Genomic DNA, 19,003 nt, shown 5'->3' with positions numbered 1-19,003 from the left:
AGCCAGGGCTGATTTTCAGGACAGCTCTGGGCTTGGCTTTCTGGTGGATTCATTCTCCTCCCTCAGCCTTGTTTACTTCTTAGAGTAAAGAACTGTTACTCCCTTTCCTGCATTTTTGCTTGGCAGCCCTGTAATTGTGGGATTGGATCCGAGGGCATCATCGGGGCACTGCTGGGCCCCATGGACCAAGGGGCCGGTGTGATTCTGAGGGGCCCCGTGGATCCAAGGAGACCATGGTGCTCCTGCAGGTCCTCATGGAATCACGGAGTCCATTGGGACACTGCTGGGCCCACGGATCCAAGGGAACATGGAACAGCTCTGGCTGCCTTGGGCTCCTGGGGCCGCCTGGCAGCTCCGGCTGACCTTGGCATGGCCAGAGCTGCTTCTCACCTGCCCTGGAGCGCTGGGGCTCCGTGCTTTCCTTCCTGTGGAACAGAACTGTCCTTCTCCTCCAGGGGCCCATGGCCAAAACTGGGATTCTACATCCAAATTTGATTATGTAAGGATTGTTCCCATATGAAACTTGCCAGGACAGACAGCTCTGGCTGGCCTTGGCCTCTTGGGGGTCACCTCTCATCTGCCTTTGAAACACTGCAGGGCTGTGCTGTTCTTCCCATGGAAAAAAACATCTTTCAAGTCCAGGTGTCCATGGCCAAACCTGGGAATCCTGCTCCAAAATTCCGTATATCCAAGTACAGCTCCCAGGCAAAATCTGCCAGGACTGACAAGTCCAGCTTCCCTTGGCTTCCTGAGGGCCAGCTCTCAGCTGCCTTTGAAATGCTGGGGCTGTGCTTCTCTTCCTGTGGAACAGAACCATCCTTCTCCCCCAGCTGCCCATGGCCAAAATGGCAATTTGGCCTCCAAAATTCCATCTATCCCAGGATTGCTGCCAGACAAAAGCTGCCAAGGCCAACAGGTCTGGCTGGCCTTGGCCTCTGGTGGCCGCCTTTCATCTTTCAATACTGGGCTTCTGTGGTTTCCTTCCTGGGGAAAAGAACCGTCCCTCTTGTCCGGGCGCTCTTGGCCTCAAGCACCTGACCACTGTATAGGGACAAAGGAGCTCTGTGCTCCGTGGAGTGGAGACTGAGGAGAGCAGAGGAGAGCCCTGGGAGGGACTGAAGGGAGGTTTCAGAGATGGTAGATCCTTCTGGCACTGTAGAGAACAGGCAGAGAAAGAGAAAATGAATGCGAAGGGCAGCTGGGGAGGCCCAGAGTGGACACCAGGAGAAAGGAATTTCCCTCCCAGGCAGGGCTGGGGTGCAACACGTCCCCCAGAAGGAGTCTGGAGCAGCCCAAGGCTTTGTGTGCCCAGGCAGAGGCAGGCAGGACACAGAGCTGCCAGCAAAGGAAGGGGCCAGCCAGGTGGGGCAGCCGGGGGGATGAGGACAGCCTGCAGGGACAGAGGCGCAGGGCAGGGACACCGTGGGACAGCCTGGGCTGCAGAGGGCAGAGGGATGGGCAGCAGCTGCAAGGCCCTGACAGAGCCAACTTGTGCAGCCCTTTGGCCATGGCTGCTGGCCCTGGCCCTGAGGCCAGGAGGGGACAAGTGACCCCTGCAGCCCTGGGGCCTCAGTGCCTCCTTGTCCCTGCCCAGCAGCCTGGCAGGGGCCACCCCATGGTGCTGCCCTGGGCACTGCCCATCCCCACATCCCAGTGCCCCGGCAAGAGCCCTGAGCACTGAGGGAGGGACAGGATCTGCCTTGCGAGGGGCTGGGGCTCAGGCCTTGGCCCTTTGCACTCATGGAACACAGCCAGGTTCGCTTGGCACCAGAGACACCTTTCCCTTGCTTGTCCCCACCTGCCATCGCTGCCTTCAGAGTTCTGCTCTGACTGGAACCTGGGGACACTTTCACGTGAGCCGTGTCCCTCACTGGGACCCATTAAAAGTTAAAGAAACTTTGGACTTTGAATCTTTGAGTTCTTGAGAAGTTTTTTGAAGATGCTCTGAGGGACTGAGTCTGATGTGAACAACACCAAAGCCCCGAGAGGGTCATTAAAGTCCTTGTGCTGCTGCTGTGCTGCTGAGCTGGGCCGGGCTCCTGGCACAGAGGGAACTCTCAAGCTTCTGGCAACCAAGGAGAGCTTCAAAGAGGCAGCTCTGCTGAGGAGCAGCTCCTCTGCCAGCCCAGCAGGGCTGAGGGCACTGCCTGCAGGTACCTGGGAGGAGTGAGCAGAGAGCTGGCTAAAGCAGCTGGAAGGACAGCTCTGAACTCATTCCTGGAGAAACCTTCCCAGCGTGGGACACAGTGAGTCTCTGGCTGCAGGGATCCTCTAGAGCTGGCCCATGGCACGGCTGCCATGGCTGTGAGGATGGCTCTGCTGCCGTTCCTGCCTTGGGGGAGGATGTGCTGCAGAGCGGGGCTGCCCTGGGCACCGTCAGAGGGACAGGGCAGGACGGCTCCTGCTGCCAGGGCCGGCTGCAGGCTGTGAAGGTGGGCAGCAGCCAGGGGTGCCCAGGGCTGTCCTGCAGAGCAGCTCCTGCAGCCCTGAGGGCTCTTTGCCAGGCCAGGGCATCTGCCACCTGCCAGGGGCAGCTCTCAGCCTGCCTGGCAGCTCCCCATGGGCTCTGGGGAGGAGTTGGAGGTGGAAGGAGCGACCCCCCTCAGGGCAGACTCCTCCTGCTGGGGAGGTGGTGCTGCATGGCCAGGGCTGCTCTCAGCTTTCTCCTCAAGGGAAGGGAAAGGGGCTCTCAGGTTTGTCTGTGTCACTGAGACTCCTGCACTGCCACCCTGGGCATCAGCAGCTCTGCCTCAGATCTCCCTCAGGAAATGCCTCCTCACACTCCTCTGCCTGCAGACAGCACCAGCAGCACCTTGGCTTGCAGCATCTCCCTTTGTCTGAGCTGCCCTTCAGGCCCTGCTGCCAGGGAGATGCCCCTGGGCAGTGCCCTGTGCTGGGAGGGCTCTGCAGGGCAGGGCTGAGCCCCCAGGGCTGGGCTGGGCTCTGGCAGCACTGGCAGGGACAAGCCTTGGACTCAGAGAAACAGCTGCCAGGAGGCACAACTCCAGGCAGCAGAGAGCCAGAGCAACCACAGCTGCTCAGGGAAAGGGAGAAGGGTTTAGAGAAATGGTTTTGAAATTGGAGCCTTCAAAAAGTCACTTTATTTTTCAAGCCCATTTTAAGTACAATCACCCTGAAATAGAGGGAGGTGCAATGAGCAAAGGGCACCTGTGTGGGGACCAGCAGGTCCGACTGCACTGGGGCACAGGGAGCCCTGTTTTCCCTCTGGGCCCCCAGTGTTCAGGCTGAGAGCAATGCTGAGGATGAGGCAGCAGCACAAACCTCAGCTCAGAAATCAAAAAGCTTAGCCAAGTTGTGACACAGGAGGAGAAGTGGTTTTGCGGGAATTCCTAAGAAAATAGCATAGGATTGACTCAGGGGAATCTGTCCCAGCTTGTCAATGCCTTATTTCAACAGTCCACAATGCCCAGAGTGAAGGAATGTCCAACAGCAGCCCCATCAGCCCCTTCCTCCTGCTGCCATTGGCAGACACGCGGCAGCTGCAGCTCCTGCACTTCTGCCTCTTCCTGGGCATCTCCCTGGCTGCCCTCCTGGGCAACGGCCTCATCATCAGCGCCGGAGCCTGCGGCCAGCACCTGCACAGCCCCATGTTCTTCTTCCTGCTCAGCCTGGCCCTCACTGACCTGGGCTCCATCTGCACCACTGTCCCCAAAGCCATGCACAATTCTCTCTGGGGCACCAGGCACATCTCCTACACAGCATGTGCTGCTCAGGTGTTTCTGATTGTCTTCTTTATGGGAGTAGAGGTTTCCCTCCTCACAATCATGTGCTACGAGCGCTACGTGTCCATCTGCAAAGCCCTGCACTACGGGACCCTCCTGGGCAGCAGAGCTTGTGCCCACATGGCAGCAGCTGCCTGGGCCAGTGCCTTTCTCACTGCTCTGCTGCACACGGCCAATACATTTTCCCTGCCCCTGTGCCAGGGCAATGCCCTGGGCCAGTTCTTCTGTGAAATCCCACACATCCTCAAGCTCTCCTGCTCCAAATCCTACCTCAGGGAACTTGGGCTCATCGCTGTCAGTGTCTGTTTGGTGTTTGGCTGTTTTGTGTTCATGCTTTTCTCCTATGTGCAGATCTTCAGGGCCGTGCTGAGGATCCCCTCTGAGCAGGGCCGGCACAAAGCCTTTTCCACGTGCCTCCCTCACCTGGCCGTGCTCTCTCTGTTTATCAGCACTGCCATGTTTGCCCACCTGAAGCCCCCCTCCACCTCGTCCCCATCCCTGGATGTGGCAGTGTCAGTTCTGTTCTTGGTGGTGCCTCCAGCCCTGAACCCCCTCATCTGCAGCCTGAGGAACCAGGAGCTCAGGGATGCCCTGAGGAAAGTGATGACTAGGATGCTTCTCAGAAGCAATAAACTCTCTCTTTTCTGCTCCAGAACCTTCAGAATGTAACACCTTAAAATCTCGGCCTTTTTTTCCCTCTTTGTCCATATTTCCACTGGTGCTTTTTCTTACTCTTTTTCTGGTGTTATTCTGCTTTTTATAAAGTACTGTAGTACTACTCCTAGCATTTCTACACGAACATCTACCTTTCTTTTGAAACACAAAGACTTTCAGGAGGCTTCTTCCCTGTGCATTTGAATAAAAACAAGGGGCTGCCCTGACCTTTGTGTGCAAGGTTTGTTCCTCAGCCCTTCTCTGGCTCTGCAGGGGCAGTGCCTGTGGGCAGAGCTGGAGGGAAGAGACTCCCAGCACAGCAGCACGGCCAGGGACAATGGCCCAGCCTCTTCCCACCTCTGCTCTTCCCAGCTCCACACTCCTTTCCCAGCCTTTCTGAGGGTGCAAGGCCGGAGTGCTCGGGCAGCTCGGTCACTGTCCTGCTGCGTGTCCGTGCTGTGACCACAGGCAGGGACAGGCCACGGGCACTGCTGGGACACAGCCGGGCTCCAGCACAGCAGCTCCATCAGCAAAGGGCATCTCCTGGGGGCAGGGCAGGAAGGCTTCACTCTCCTCCAGAGCTGCTGTCAGGAATGTGCCCCAGGAATGCCCTGGCAAAGCAAACCCCAGTGCCCAGGGGCAGGGGGGAGTGTGCAGGGGGGGCACGCAGCAGTGTCCTGGCACTGCCAGAGCTCCTGGGATGGACCTGAGGGAGCAGCAGAGCAGGGCCTGGGCTGTGCCTTTGTTCCGGGCACAGCCTGGGAAGGTGCCCAGGGCAAGTGTCCCACACCAGTCCCTGCCACCAGCAATCCCAGCACTGGCCTCTGCCCTCCCCTGCAGGAGGTTGTTTGTCCCTGCACGGAGGGACACCAAGTGACCAGGCCAGCAGTCCGTGTTTGCTGTGTCCTGAGGAGCCTTCAGCAGTGCATCGAGTGGGTGTGGGGAGATGAACCCGAGTGAGCACAAACACCATCAGCAGCACTCGGGGCTGGCACAATTCCAGGGGCACAAACAGTGCCCTGAGGCCACTTCACTCCCAGAGTAATGTCCTCTGGGAAAGCACCTGAATTCTTTGCTGGGCTGTGCTGAGAACTGCATGGAGACAAACGTCCAGGGCAGGGAGGCTCCAGGGAAAGTGCTCAGGACAGCCAAGGGCTGCACAGAGAGACACTGGAGTGGTGGGTCTGTGGGGAGAAATCACAGCTGCCTCCCTTGGGAATTGCCCCAGGACCTGGACAGGCCTGTGCTGTGTTCTGGGCACTGACCTGGAACTGAGGGATGTGGAAAAGGCCTCTGGTGTCAGGGATGTTGGGAAGGCTGGGCAGGCACTGGCATTTGTCCCTCAGGGATTCCATGAGGGTCCTGCCAAGATGAGCTCTGCTCCTCCTTGGAGCCCTTCATGGGCACAGAGGGCTGAGAGACCTTTCCAGGACAGGCTCAGGCCAAGGAGCCCTTGAGTCTCTCAGCCCCCCGTCGGTGCCTGCTGGAATTCAATCCCCCTCCCCATCCCGCAGCAGCCCCGCATTTCCCTCCTCCAGCCTTGCTCTCCAGCACAGCCACGGGGGCTCTTCGGGCTCTCGGCTTTTCCTGCAGCCACCGAGGCCAGCTGAGCTCTGCCTTCCCCACACTCAGCCCTGCCCAGCGCAGGCAATGCCCAGAAATTCCCTGTGTGTCCCTGGCCTTGCTGTCAGCCCCGGCAGCGGCTCCGTGGCCCCTCTGTGCCCCGCTGCCCCAGCCATGGTGCCCCAGCCCCTGTGCAGGCCCAGCCCAGGACAGGAGCGCTGCGGGTGGGAACGGCCCCTGGGCCCTGCTGCCCACAGCAGCCTTGGGGCTCTGCGCTGTTGAGCTTTTGATGGGGTACCCTTCCTTCCCGGACCAGGGTGAGAGAGCAGAGGAGGCTGCTGTTCTGCTGAGTTCTTTATTTCATAGTCTCACAGCTTTCTTGAAGGCAGAGTTCGAAGGGGGTTACATGATAAAGGCAAGCAGCAACAGCAAACAGCAGGCAAAACCAGCTTCTTCTTCTTCTATATGCTCTATATGCTCTATATATTCTGTATGCTCTATACTCTTTATGCTCTAGACTCTAGACTCTATATTTTTTCTTGCAGAAGTGTGGATTGTATTTGTTAATTGACCAATAAGATTAACACACGATTTTAGTTTTCCTTTTCTTAACCTATCCTGGTCTAATTCTAACAGTTGTAAGCCTTACACCAGTGTTAGACAGGTATTACACAGATTTGCATGTACAGTTTCTATCAGTTCTTATTGTTTATGTGAACACTCTATCTAAAAAAACTGAACAGTACAGTTCTATCTAGATTTTGTCTAAAGTAAAGAATTCTGTGAAAAGGTAACACTGCTGCAGCAAGAACTGTGTTTAAGGTCTCTGCTGCAGCTTTTCAATGTTTAAGGCACTTAGCATATATTTCTACTAAAAGTTAAAAATCTATATTTCTATTTCACTTTGGTGTGACTTCATGTATCTCAGCTTGTCCAAAGGTTTTAATTCAACCCCTGTGCTTTGGCTTCCCTCTGGGCCTGAGTCCAGAGGAGCTTTCACTCCAACAAAACAGAACACTACAAGAAACGTAAATGGTGCGGGAACTCATGAGAGATTGAATTTTCCCTGATTCAACTCAAGGATTAATGCCATAGACTTCTGAGTGGAAGAATAATTGATTCATTCTCCTTAAGACAATAAATCAAGAGAATAAATTAGACTTTTGTATCAGGTCTGAGTGAATAGATTGCATCGAACACAAGTTTTTCCTGTAGGATTTTTATTTTACTTTGTATTTTCTCAGGAGGTTGTATCAAGGCAGAAGAATTAAATTCAAGATATTTGTAGCAAAGAGATCTCTGCTGAACTGATTTTTCCAAATAAACATATCCCTTACCCCATATTTCCATGACTGTAAGTTTTTTAATTTTGGACTCTAGTATATTGTACTGTATGTGTATTCAGAATACTTTGCAACAGTTAAATTTGCTTAAATTTCATTTCAGACATTTACTTAATTTTAAGAATTCACCTAATTTCAGCCATCTTTTAAAAAGTATTTTCACACTTTTATTTTTTTTTGTCTGTTACCTTTTCTGTGAGGAGGATCATCATTTGGGTTTTCTCTTGGTACCTCACTAATGCACTCTGAGAGCCATGTTCTGTGTGATTAATGTAGTAGTGATCTGGGGTTCATGGATGGCTACTGCAGTAAACTTGATGGCCAGTAGTGAAAACAGCAAAAATAATGATGAGAGGAGCCACAGACGTTCTGCTGTCTGAGAACTGTGAACTGCCAAAATCAAAAGGTCAGTGTTCTTCTGGTTCAGAATGCCCTTCAGTTGGAGCTGGAACATACTTTGGGCTAAGAGCCTGAGCACAAGAGGCTGTAGCACCTATTTTGTTGAGCAGTTCCCTATTTCCCTACTCCATACTCCACTGCATTCCAGCATGTGATTTGCTGAGCTGTAGAATGTCCCTGAGTGGTGTGATTGCCTGGAATGCTTGAAAATTTGGCTTCACATTCCTCAGTTTCTTTTCAGCATTTTCTCTGTTCCCCTTGTTGCCTCACACCAGCCCCTGTTTTACTTCTAGATGGAGAACAAGGTTACAAAATGCAACTTCTCTTCCTGTGTACTTAGAGGGGTTCTCACCTGTAATAATAAATGAAATAGGTTTCATTCCTTTTGATTCCTCCTGGTATGATGCAAAGAGAGGAAAGGTAGCTGGAACTATGGCTTTTTGGGGTGGCTGTTATACCAGAGCCCTGGATCTGTATTAGGGATATTCGTGTTGGCCAGACTGTCTCAGCAGAAAGAGGGAGGAGTGGAATATTAATGTCAGGAGCTCATCCCTGTCCGTGATTTATTAAAAGAAGCCTAGCTTCATGTCTCAGGCCCTGAATTAAATACCTGCAGTTTGGCTGCATGAGTTTGTATCAATGGATCCCACTTCTGTCCAAGGTCTGAAGGCCAGGGAACTGCCTTTGTCACCTCTCCTACTGGCACTGCTACAGGAGAAGGAAAGAAATCCAACTAATTTTTAATCATCTAATGTGTCCCTTTTGGATACAGAATTCACTGAGAGCCATAAATACAGTGCATGGCTTTAATAAAGCACAAACGTGAATTTTAAACCACACCTGGAGTTGATGTTGCTTGGACTGAATGTGTGCACAGCCCAATGTTCCTCCTCATCGTCCCTATTATGAATTTCTGCCATTTTTCCTCTTCATTCCTGTCTGAACAAAAGCAGACTTTGTGTCACTGAGTTGAGAACATCCTTCTCAGGCATCAGGAAACTGCCCCATCTCTTTGTTCACCATCTCGAGTGCTTTTCTCACTCAGAGAGGATGGTAACACCACAGGGATTCCTGTACTGACTGTGAGCAGCAAGCTTTGGCCCTAGTGAAGCTGAAGGACCATAAGGCAAGGCAGGAATTTGTTAAGAAGTTCTCACTAATCCCTGGATTTGAAGGAATGATGGAATAAACTGCAAACCTTTTGCTTCAGGCACTGGAGCAGATGATTTTTCTAACAAATAATATTGTTTTGAGTGTTACCGAGCTCATTCATGTTGTGAGGGATTTTTTCTTTAGAAAAACATTGATTTCTTTGTACCTGAATAGCACAGCTTTTGAACAGCTGGGTGCTTTTGTGTTCCTTCTCCCGTTTATGATGTCAGTGTGCCTTTTACTGCATATCCAAGGACAGCTTTTAATTTTTCTCATTTTTAGCTTCACTTCCTAGTTTTTACAGTTAAGTGCATTTTTTTATGTTGTAGGTCACCTGTCACATTTCCCTCAGGCAGTATCTGTACACTGCAAGTAATTCAGCCTCTCTCTTTCTGTTTCATCTCATGCTAATGGCTGGGAGATGTTATCTGGGTTAGCCAGGCTAAGGAACATCCTGTTCTTGCCTGATTTTCTTTAGCTGAGAATCCTCTGGCTATCTCACTGCTCCTTGGAGTATTATGTTGCTCTGGGTTCTGCAGATAGTTATCTGAGGTGTGAACTGGCCAGATGAATTGCTGCCCTTTGTAAATGGCTCTGTTTAAATTTCTGTGCTATCTTGGACACCGCTTAAGGTGTTGGGTCCTCCTAGCTTCAGGTGCTGTAAATGGGAAGATGAGAAATTCCTTCCCATCACTGATGAAAGTCCTGGCCAACCTCAGTATCAGGGGAGATCTGTAATGTGATGAATTTCCTTTGCTGCAGCATCTGTGCCACGATTTTCTCCCTTGTGTTTGATCCTTTATAACATACACAGCTACATGTTTTACTTATGGAAAATTTGGGAGCATGGTGTGTTCAGTAACATATTTTCAGTATATATAACACGTGAATGGAAAAAGGGAAATGCAGCACAATGAATGTGTTTTGGGTATCTCCTGTGATGCCTTTTCCTGGTCTTAAAATCAAGAGGCATACACGGTTAGAAGGGGAAAAGGGATTTTACCTTGGTATTTATTTTTAAGGATCCTTAGGTGTACACGTCCAGGTCATGTGCATTGAGATGCACCCTGCCGAGTCTGTCTCTGTCTCTGTGTCTCCGTGTCTCCCCCCAACATTGGGTATAACATTATAGGTTTTACTAATTAGCATATCTATTAAAGATTCCCCAATGAGAGGCTCAAGTGAGCCCCCCTCCCCAAGGAACCTTCCCTTGGATGGTTCTATCTTGGTTTACAGAATGTGTTCTGGAGAGGACCTTGGGGTCTGGGGCACACTGATCCCTAACTACGAAGCTTCTAAAATGTTTAGTCTCTTAGCTTAACAAACAAGTCTAAGAATGTAGGCAAAAAGCACTAGGAATACAGAAGTTGTAAAAGGTAAAACAGGGGTATAAAAGAAAAGGTAAAAATCTTCATGGCATCACCTGCAGATGTTGAATCTGTCCACAAGAAGAGATTTCTAAGAAAGTTTTATTAATGAACATTGCATCATTGCTTTTTTTATGCTTGCAGCTGCTCAGAGGGAAGGAAAGCCCCACGTCTCTCTTACACTTGTTGAAACACAGCATGATTTGTTGCTGTATATAAATTTAAGCTAGCTATTTCTCATTTGACTTCATTTTGCTTTGTGCCAAGGTCCTCTGGAGTAACTGAAACAAAAGTAAAATGCCTGTTCTGATGTAATGACTGAATAAAATGTAAAAGGATAGCAACAGTCAAATTAGATCCCCTTGCTGCTCATTGCCAGGAAGAGCTGGTTCATTAAACCAAAGCAGGATGGAAGTGATGAGCAATGTGCTTGCTTAAAGGATTCCTCTCTTGAGAGGGTGATGGTGTCACCTGGATCCTTGAGATCATCATCTGCTGCTTGCTGACTGCCGCTGAGGAACAAGCCTCAATGTCACCTTACCTGTCTGTGACCCATCGGCCTCGGGAAACAGCTGCTTTCTCTCATGCTGCACTGGTTTGGAAAGGAAGGAAGAGGCAGGAAAATTGTGACTTTCACCTGTGTGAGTGCTTTGGTGGCAACAAGATTGTGTCTTTTTAAGTGAGAAAGCGTGTCTCCCTCTTAAAAAGCCTGGTGCTTGTTATCTTTGCTAAGCAATTGCAAAGAACCAATGAAATAGAGAGACAGTGTTGTGGTGGATATTAACTTTTAATGAGCTTACAGAATAGAGCCTCTCATAATTGGAATTCCTTAGCTCTACATAGATATTGAAAATAAGAATGTAGTGAAGTTGCTATATCTGCTAGCAGATGATTTCCAAACACTTAAACCCAAAGGATTTAAGATTTATTCTGCTAAGAAATTGCTTGGGACATACAACTCTTGGACAGTAACTCCATTTCATGCTAAGTAGACATCATCTGGTTATGTTGAAATGTAAAGACTCAACTGGGGTCTTGCTGAAAGCAGTGGTAGAAGTACTGTTGGCTTTGCTAAACGCAGACCTGGGGCAGTGGGAACTATCCTGGTGCTGGGAGACAACAAGGTCTACACGGAGGCGGGGGTGGGGGAAATCACGGTCAGGGGTTGGCCACAGTATTTTAAGAACTATAAAGGACTTGGAATGGCCTGGGAAATTCTGTTCTGGGTAGAGATGATGATAGGATGGGTCAGCATTTAGGAAATGCTTATTAAATGAAGGGCACGCAGGGAGGTGAAGACATTGAGTTAAGGTGAGGAACAAGACCGGGGCACCGCGCTGGGGCCCCACGCACTTTTCCAGCCCGGCCGCCCCCACGGGCCGGGCCCCGCGGCTCCCGCTGCCGCCCCCCAGCACGGGGCTGTGTCCCAGACCCCACGGTCCAGCCCGAGGGTTGGGGGCGGCAGCGGAGCTGCTGGACGGAGCTTCCAGCCCCGCCAGCCGCAGCTCCGATCCCTTGGGCCGTGACGCCGGGGACGGGTGTCCGTCGGCGCTCGGGGTCTGTCAGCTTTTGCAATGCAGAGGGAGAAACTGAGTCCCAAGGGGTGTCGGTTTCCATCAATCGCTATTTCTCCTCTCTTTTCCATGACGGATTTCACAGCGCTTCCTTTCACCCCAGAGATTTGGAAAACAAAGTTCCCGGCTGCCCCGGCATCCCTGCAGCTCTCCACAGCTCCAGCCTCGTCCCTCCTCTCCGTTTCCTTCTCTCCAGTCTCTCCCGCCTGGCCCTGCCGGCTCGGAGGAAGGAGATTCCCCCGGCACCCCCTGCCTCCTCCTCCTGTCCCGTGGGGCGCAGTTGGTGCTTCTGGAGCCGCCTGCCCGCGCAGCCGGACCCGCCCTGCGGCCGCTCAGCGCTGCAGCCGAGGGAATGAATTGCAGGCACCGCTGCGCTGGGCTGGCCCTGGCCGGGTGCCCGGGGCCACCAAAGCCGCTCTGGCACTCTGCTCACAGCTGCAGCACACAGAACACAGAAGGAAAGGCTCGAGGGCTGGGATCGGGGCAGGGAGAGCTCACTCACTGCTCACTGTCAGGGCCACAACAGACCCAAGCTGAGGAAATTAATGGAATTTATTTCCAAACCAATCACACCAGGACAAGGAGAACCAAAACAAACCCTAAAAAACACCTTCCCCACCCCTCCCTCCTTCCCGGGCTCCCAGTCTCCGCTCGCAGTCCCTCCTCTGCCCTCCCTGCACGGCAATCTTGTCCCCAGCCGTGACCTTGGCTTTTGCCTCATCCCGGGATCTCTTCCCGGACAGGAAGAACTTTCCCCAGCACAGATTCAGGCCGTGGCGGCCTTTGAGGCTCAGGGTGTTTCTCCTGCAGCTCCTTGCAGGTCTCCTCTCCCCGTGCCGGCTCTCCTGCGCCACAGAACTCTGCCGGCTGCAGCTTTGCAAACGTCAGGTCCAGGTCTGGATGTTCCTGCACGATTTGCTCGAGGTCCTTGGGGGCTGCAGCCGATCCATTGTTGTTGTGTTCCCCCTCGGCACGGAGCCCATGGATCTGATGGCCCCTGGCCAGGGCCCGGCACAGGAGGTGGAACCTGGGTGCTGCTGCAGCGGCGCCGGGGGAGCCCCAGGACTCGCTGTGGCCGCTGTGGCAGCCGCAGCACAGCCCGTTCCCAGCGAGGAGCCCAGGGCTCCGTGGGGCTCTGCAGGACCCCGGCCCTGGGGCTCGTCTGCATCAGCCCGGGCAGCTGGGCTGGACTTGGCTTCGTTTGTGTCTCTGGCTGCCCTGGCACAGCAGCTGCCCAGCGCCCAGGGGACAGCAATGGGAGCGGGGCAGGTCGGGGTGAGCTTCAGTGTCTGTGCCCGGCAGAAATGCCAAAGCCTTCCCTAAGGAGCAGCGAGTGCTGCCAGAGCACAGGATGCTGCTGCTGCTGCTGCTGCTGCTGCTGCTGCTGCTGCTGCTGCTGCTGCTGAGCACGGGACGGCCCCAGGGCTGATGTCAGACAAAGCCGAGATGGGAGCCACAAACAACGGGAGGAGGAGGAGGAGCGAGGGGGGAGGACGGCTGGAGGAGCAGGAGCAGGAGGAAGAGGCGGGATAAAGGGGGAGGAGCGGGAGGAAGAGGCGGGACAGAGGAGGCAGGAAGAGGAGCCTCCGTGTGCATCCATCGCTCTCTGTGTCCGCAGCTCTCGGCTCTGGGAGCATCTCTCCCCCCATCCCGCAGGTGACCGGGGAGGGGCAGCTCGCCCCAAATATCTTGGGCGGTGCCTGGGGTTGTTTCGGGAGAGGGGATTTTTGGAGCTTGGAGGACTCCAGCACCGAGCCCCAAATATCTTTGTTGGTTCCTGGGGGAAGGGGGGTTTGGTGGGGCGGGGGTGGAGGGGCGGATGTTTGGATCTCGCAGGGCTCCAAATGTGAGGCACAAATGCCCCTTGGGGGATATTGGGGAGCCCCCGGCACGCGGGGTTTTGGGGGTCCCGGTGGCGGCTGCCGGGAGAAATGGGATGGGGCGGGATGGGGCCCAGGAAGGGTGGGATGTGGATTGGGGTGTGGGATGAAGTGTGGCGGAGGGGGATGGGCGGGATGGGGCCTGGGATGAGGCAGCCGCAGGTTGGGGATGACGAGGCCGGGGGGACGCCACTACTCAGGGGCCTGCGGGGTATCCGGCAGCTCGGAGGGAGTTTTGGGGCACCCCTAATCCTGAGGGGGTGGTGCTGGCAGCGGGGGACACGTGGCTCCGGCAGCTCTGGCCCCAGCTGAGCCCCCCCCGCCGCCAGCGCCCCCCGGAGCGGAATTTGGGGAGGGGGAGGTGGGGGCGGCCAGGCCGGGCCCCCCCGCGCTGTCCCGGCGGGGGCCGAGTGCGGGCGGGAGCCCCGCGGGGCCCGGCCCTGCCCGGGCACGGCTGATGCCGCCCGCCCGCGCTCCGCACTGGTCCGGACTGGTGCTCCCAGTGCCGTGCGGGGCGGGGCCGCTCTGGGGACCCCCCAGGGCACAGCGCGGCTGCTTTGGGGCTGTGGGCAGCGCCCGGCGCTGGGCATGGGGCGTGTGGGGGCAGCTGGGGCCGCACTGGTGGCACTGGTGGTGCTGGGAGCCCCCCCGGCCGCGGGGTGAGCGGTGAGAAGGGGGGCGGGTCTGGGACCCCAAATTGAGCGAAATGGGGAATGGAACCCCCAAAGGGAGCAGGAGGGGCCTGGAACCCCCAAAAGCAAGGCCGGGGGAGGGGAGGTGGGGATTGGGGATGGGGAAGGTTCAGAAGGGGGGGGGAAGAGGGGGCTGGGACCCCCAAACAAAGCGGGATGGGGATGGGACACCCAAATTGAGCTGGAATGGGGCTGTGGATTGGGGGAACGCTGAGAAAGAGGAGGAGACAGGAGGGAAAGGTGGGATTGGGACAGCAGAAGAGCGGTTCCATGGGGGTCCAGCCCTGTCCCCCAGCACCTGAGCCCTGGAGCAATTCCCTGGGGCTCTGGGGAAGGGAGGGATCTGCACTCGGGGGGTCCCCAGCCCCCCTGTCCATCCCTGGGGCTGATCGGGGCTCCCCCCACACAGCAGCCGGTGCTGCGGCAGCCGTGGGGCAGAGGGGGTGGGAAAGGGGGGGCAGGGTGGGAGTGGAGGAGGAGCCGGGAGGAAGAGGAGGGAGAGTGGAGGAGGAGGAGCTGGAGAACCACGAGGTTCCACCGCCCGCCCACTGTGTCCGCAGCTCCCCCAGCCCCGGTAGCATCTTCCCCCCCATCCTGCAGGTGAGCGAGGAGGGGGAGATCACCCCAAATCTATCGGGGGGTCAGCAGGAGGGGTTTTTTTGGAGGGGTGTTTGGAGCTTGCAGATTCTGGAATTGAGCCCCAGATGTCCTTGCATGTCCCTGGGAGGGATTTTTTGGGCCAGAGGGGATATGTGAATCTTGCAGGACTCCAAAGCTGAGCCATAATTGCCCCTTGGGGGTCTTGGGGGGTCCATGTGAGGATTGCCCGGTACTTGCAGGGTGGGACATTGGCTTTGGGGATCCCCAGGAGAGCTGGGGGCTGGAACACGGGACCCCTGGAGTGGGGAGAGCAGAGAGGGACGATACCAGAGCTGGGGGACCCCCAAGAGCCTGGAGGGGTGGGGGGGCCTGGAGAAGAGGTGGGGCTGAGACCTCTCGGCCCTAAAAGGGGCGATGAGGAGAGAGGGGAGCCCCAAGTGCCTGGAGTGGACGGAGGCTGAAGAGGGGACCCTGGGACCTCTGGGAGCCGAAGCAGAATCAGGAAAAAAGGGGCCTGTGGGACCCCCAAAACCCCTCAGCATCCCTAAGCAGGACCCCAGAGAGGGGGATCCCCAGGACCCACTGGACCCCCAGAACTCAAAGTGAGGAAACAGGAAAGGGGGAACTCCTGGAGGCTTTTTTTGGACTCACTGTCAATATTTTGTTAGTTTCTATGGACACCGTTGACTTCTAGAGATGGACTTGGGCAGGAGGAAGCCCCAACCCAAACCACTCATCCCTTGTTTCTCCCCAAACCAGGATTTCCCATTCCCAACCCTTGGCCAGATGGAGGAGGAGGCTGTGAGGAAGAGGAAGATGCCCCAGGACACCCAGGCAGGTGAGGAGGAAGTCCCTGCCCCTTTCCCCTCTCTCCTGCTCCATCTCCCAGCCCAGCATCGCCCCCGGCTGCAGGACAACCCCGCTGCCGACGCCGTCCTGCCGGGGACGGACTGGGGGGATCTCCTTCCCCTTCCCTGTGGCACACAGGCAAATCCCATCCTCTCCTTGCCCTTCCTCCCCCAGACAAGGAGCTGAGGACAGAGCCCAGGGAGGACAAATCCCCACGGCAGAACCTGGTGGAAGAGGCCATTTTGAGCGGCTCCACAGCGCAGGAATCCAACAGGGAGGAAAAGCCCCGGAGATCCCGCAGGAGGAGGGGCTGCAAACGCAGCCCAGGGAGCTGTGAGGAGGAAAGACCCACCCTGTGCAGGGAAGGCATCCGGAGATCCAGCCAGAGGTCAGAGCTGGTGGTTCATGAGCAGCTTCACAATGGGGAGAAGCCCCACAAGTGTGGGGAATGTGGGAAGAGCTTCAGGTACAGCTCTGAAGTGATCCGCCACCAGATGATCCACACAGGAGAGAGGCCCTACGAGTGTCCTGAGTGTGGGAAGAGGTTTCAGACCAGCTCCAATCTCCTCCGGCACCAGCGGATTCACACGGATGAGAGGCCCTTCCACTGCCCCAACTGCAGGAAGAGCTTCAACCAAAACTCCACTCTCGTCAGGCACCGGCGCATCCACACCGGGGAGAGGCCCTACGAGTGTCCCGAGTGTGGGAAGAGGTTTCAGACCAGCTCCAATCTCCTCCTGCACGAGCGGATTCACACGGAGGAGAGGCCCTTCCGCTGCCCCGACTGCAAGAAGGGCTTCAAGCAAAACGCCCACCTCGTCACCCACCGGCGCATCCACACGAGGGAGAGGCCCTATGAGTGTCCTGAGTGTGGGAAGAGCTTCTCAGAGAGTTCCTCCTTGATCAACCACCAGCGCATCCACACTGGGGAGAGGCCCTACGAGTGTTCCAAGTGTGGGAAGAGGTTTCACACCAGCTCCAGTCTCCTCCTGCACCAGCGGATTCACACGAAGGGAAGGCCCTTCTGCTGCCCCGACTGCAGGAAGGGATTCAAGCAAAACTCCCACCTCGTCAGCCACCGGCGCATCCACACCGGGGAGAGGCCCTACGAGTGTCCCCAGTGTGGGAAGGGTTTCTCCACGAGCTCTCACTTGACCAAACACCAACGGAGGCACCGCTAAGGGAAGCCCTGCAAGTGCCCCGACTGTGGCAAGAGCTTTGTCCTCTGCTCCAACTCCATCTCCCGTCAGAGGACCCACATTGGGAAGAGCCCTGGTGACTCACATTCCCTGTGATCCGTGTTGGGAAGACCCCTGGCTGGTGCTCTCCATGTTCTCCTGGATCCCTGGAGGCACCTGGGTGAACGCAGGGGCAGGAACATCCATCGGGACTCAGATCAACATTGGAAATTCATTGGCAAGAGCTGATTTTTTACCTTTACACCCTAAAATTTTCATCTGCTCTGTCCAACTGTTTTCTCTGGTGGTATCAAGCAACCCTGGATGATCTTGGAGATCTTCTGCAGCCTAAGTAACTTCTGTGTTAATCCTACTGAAACAACCAAAATTGGAGTAAAAATAAAGAAATTAAGCAAAGAGATCTAAAGCGGCACCATTTTACCGGAAGTTGGGGGTGAATTTGGGGTTCAGGGGAATATTTGGGAGGATCTGAGTGTTGTGGAGCCATGAAGCCAGGCAGATTGGGGCCACAATCTCATAGTTGTGCCGGCAGAACGTGTCCACCTGAGCCCGTCCGTTCTCCAGGAATTCTGGTTGTCTGTCCCAGTCGCTGGCCTGGGTCTCGCCCTTTGGGGTGTGACCTCCAAAGTGCCCAAATCGCTGCTGAAGTGCCTGAGCTGCTCCTGGCTGTGGATGTTCCTGTCCCCGAGCCTGTCCTGGGGGCGTGGAGAGGGTCTGGGGGCTCCTTGGGGGACTGGGACGGGCTTTTGTGGCTCTTGAGGGCATTTGTGGTGCTTGGAGGGGCCTTTTGGGGTGGTCTCTGAGAGAGTTTTGGTGATCTTGGCTGGGTTGTGTGGCTCGGAGAGAATTTTGTGGTTCTTGGGGTCATTTATGATGCAGAGAGTGGTTGGGGGGGGTTGCTAGCCAGGAGCTGTGGGGTGGTTTGAGGGGTCTGGGAGTGACTGTGGGCATGGGAGGAAGTTTTAGGGCCTCTCCCCCAGACCCCAAAGCAGCCAATAGACCCCACCCCCCAAGATGCTGCTGTGGGTCAGGGGCTCTGTGTTGGGGTTCATCCCCCTGGCGCTGCGGGAGAAGGTGAGGGGGGGTCCCCAGAGGCTGTGTGTGTCCTCCCAGAGCGTATGTGACACTACCCATCCCGGTGTCACCCCTTTTCCCTGCCCACAGGGCTCCTGAGCCAGCCCCTGCTGCCCCGGGAGGGAATTTGGGGAGGGGGCAGAGGGGGTGCGCAGCCCCCGCCGGGGGATGACCCCGGCCCAGCGCCCTTCGGTCAGCACCGAGCTGGGCTTGGGGCCGCAGGAGGAAGAAGCCGATGGGAAGCAGATCCTGCAGGGGGGACAGGGCTTGGGCTCAGGGCAAGGTCCTGCCCTGCACACCTGGCTCAGGTGTGAGCCTGCCCCGGGAAGGGAGCGGGACATTCCCATCCCCACGGATCAGGGCTGGGAGCAGCGCTGGGAGCACGGACATGGAAATACTGGGAGCGACTGGGAGCGCACTGGGGGGTGAATTATCCCCCCCAGCACCTTTCCATGCTCGCTGGGCCTCGGCCTTGGCCAAGAGCCCCCGGGCTCAGCTGCTCTGAGCTCAGGCGCTGCCGGCACCCGCAGCCCACCCAGGGCCGCCCTGCCCGTGCCGGGGCTGTGCTGGAATTCTCTGCTGCTGCTGGGCCACTCGGGGGCTCTGGCCGAGCAGGAAAGGTGACCCTGAGCCAGGAGCTTTCCTTGGCCGCAGCAAAGCCTCGGTACGGAAAGACCTTCCCAGCGCTGTGCCCTGGGCCGGGAGGGATTGTGCCACCAGAGCTGTCCCTCCATTTCTTCTGCCAGGCAGCTTTAGCACAGGAAAAGAGGAGAAGCCAGAGCTGCCTCTCAGCTTTCCGCAGTCCTGCAGAGGAATCCTGTGTGGGAAGCACCCTGGGAACAGGGTTGAGGTGCCAGGGCAGGGGAATTCAGAGCCCTTTCCTCCACCGTGGGCCCAGGCTCTGGCCCTTGCCC

The 19,003-nt window shown here is 55.8% G+C and overlaps 1 pseudogene across 1 annotated transcript in view; it reads left to right on the top strand.

Moving 5' to 3' along the window:
* The first annotated feature begins 3,440 nt into the window (after positions 1-3,440).
* LOC309585651 (olfactory receptor 14J1-like) overlaps positions 3,441-19,003 on the top strand; it is a 42,370-nt pseudogene continuing 26,807 nt past the window's right edge. The window contains exon 1 of the transcript in view: positions 3,441-4,408. The product of the transcript in view is annotated as an olfactory receptor 14J1-like (transcript). The remainder of the gene's footprint in view (positions 4,409-19,003) is intronic.

Source organism: Coloeus monedula, assembly GCF_965178545.1.
Source record: "Coloeus monedula genome assembly, contig: HAP1_SCAFFOLD_89, whole genome shotgun sequence".
Taxonomy (NCBI): Eukaryota; Metazoa; Chordata; class Aves; order Passeriformes; family Corvidae; genus Coloeus; species Coloeus monedula.
Note: the sequence above shows the minus strand (reverse complement) of the source record. Positions and strands in the feature narration are given on the sequence as shown.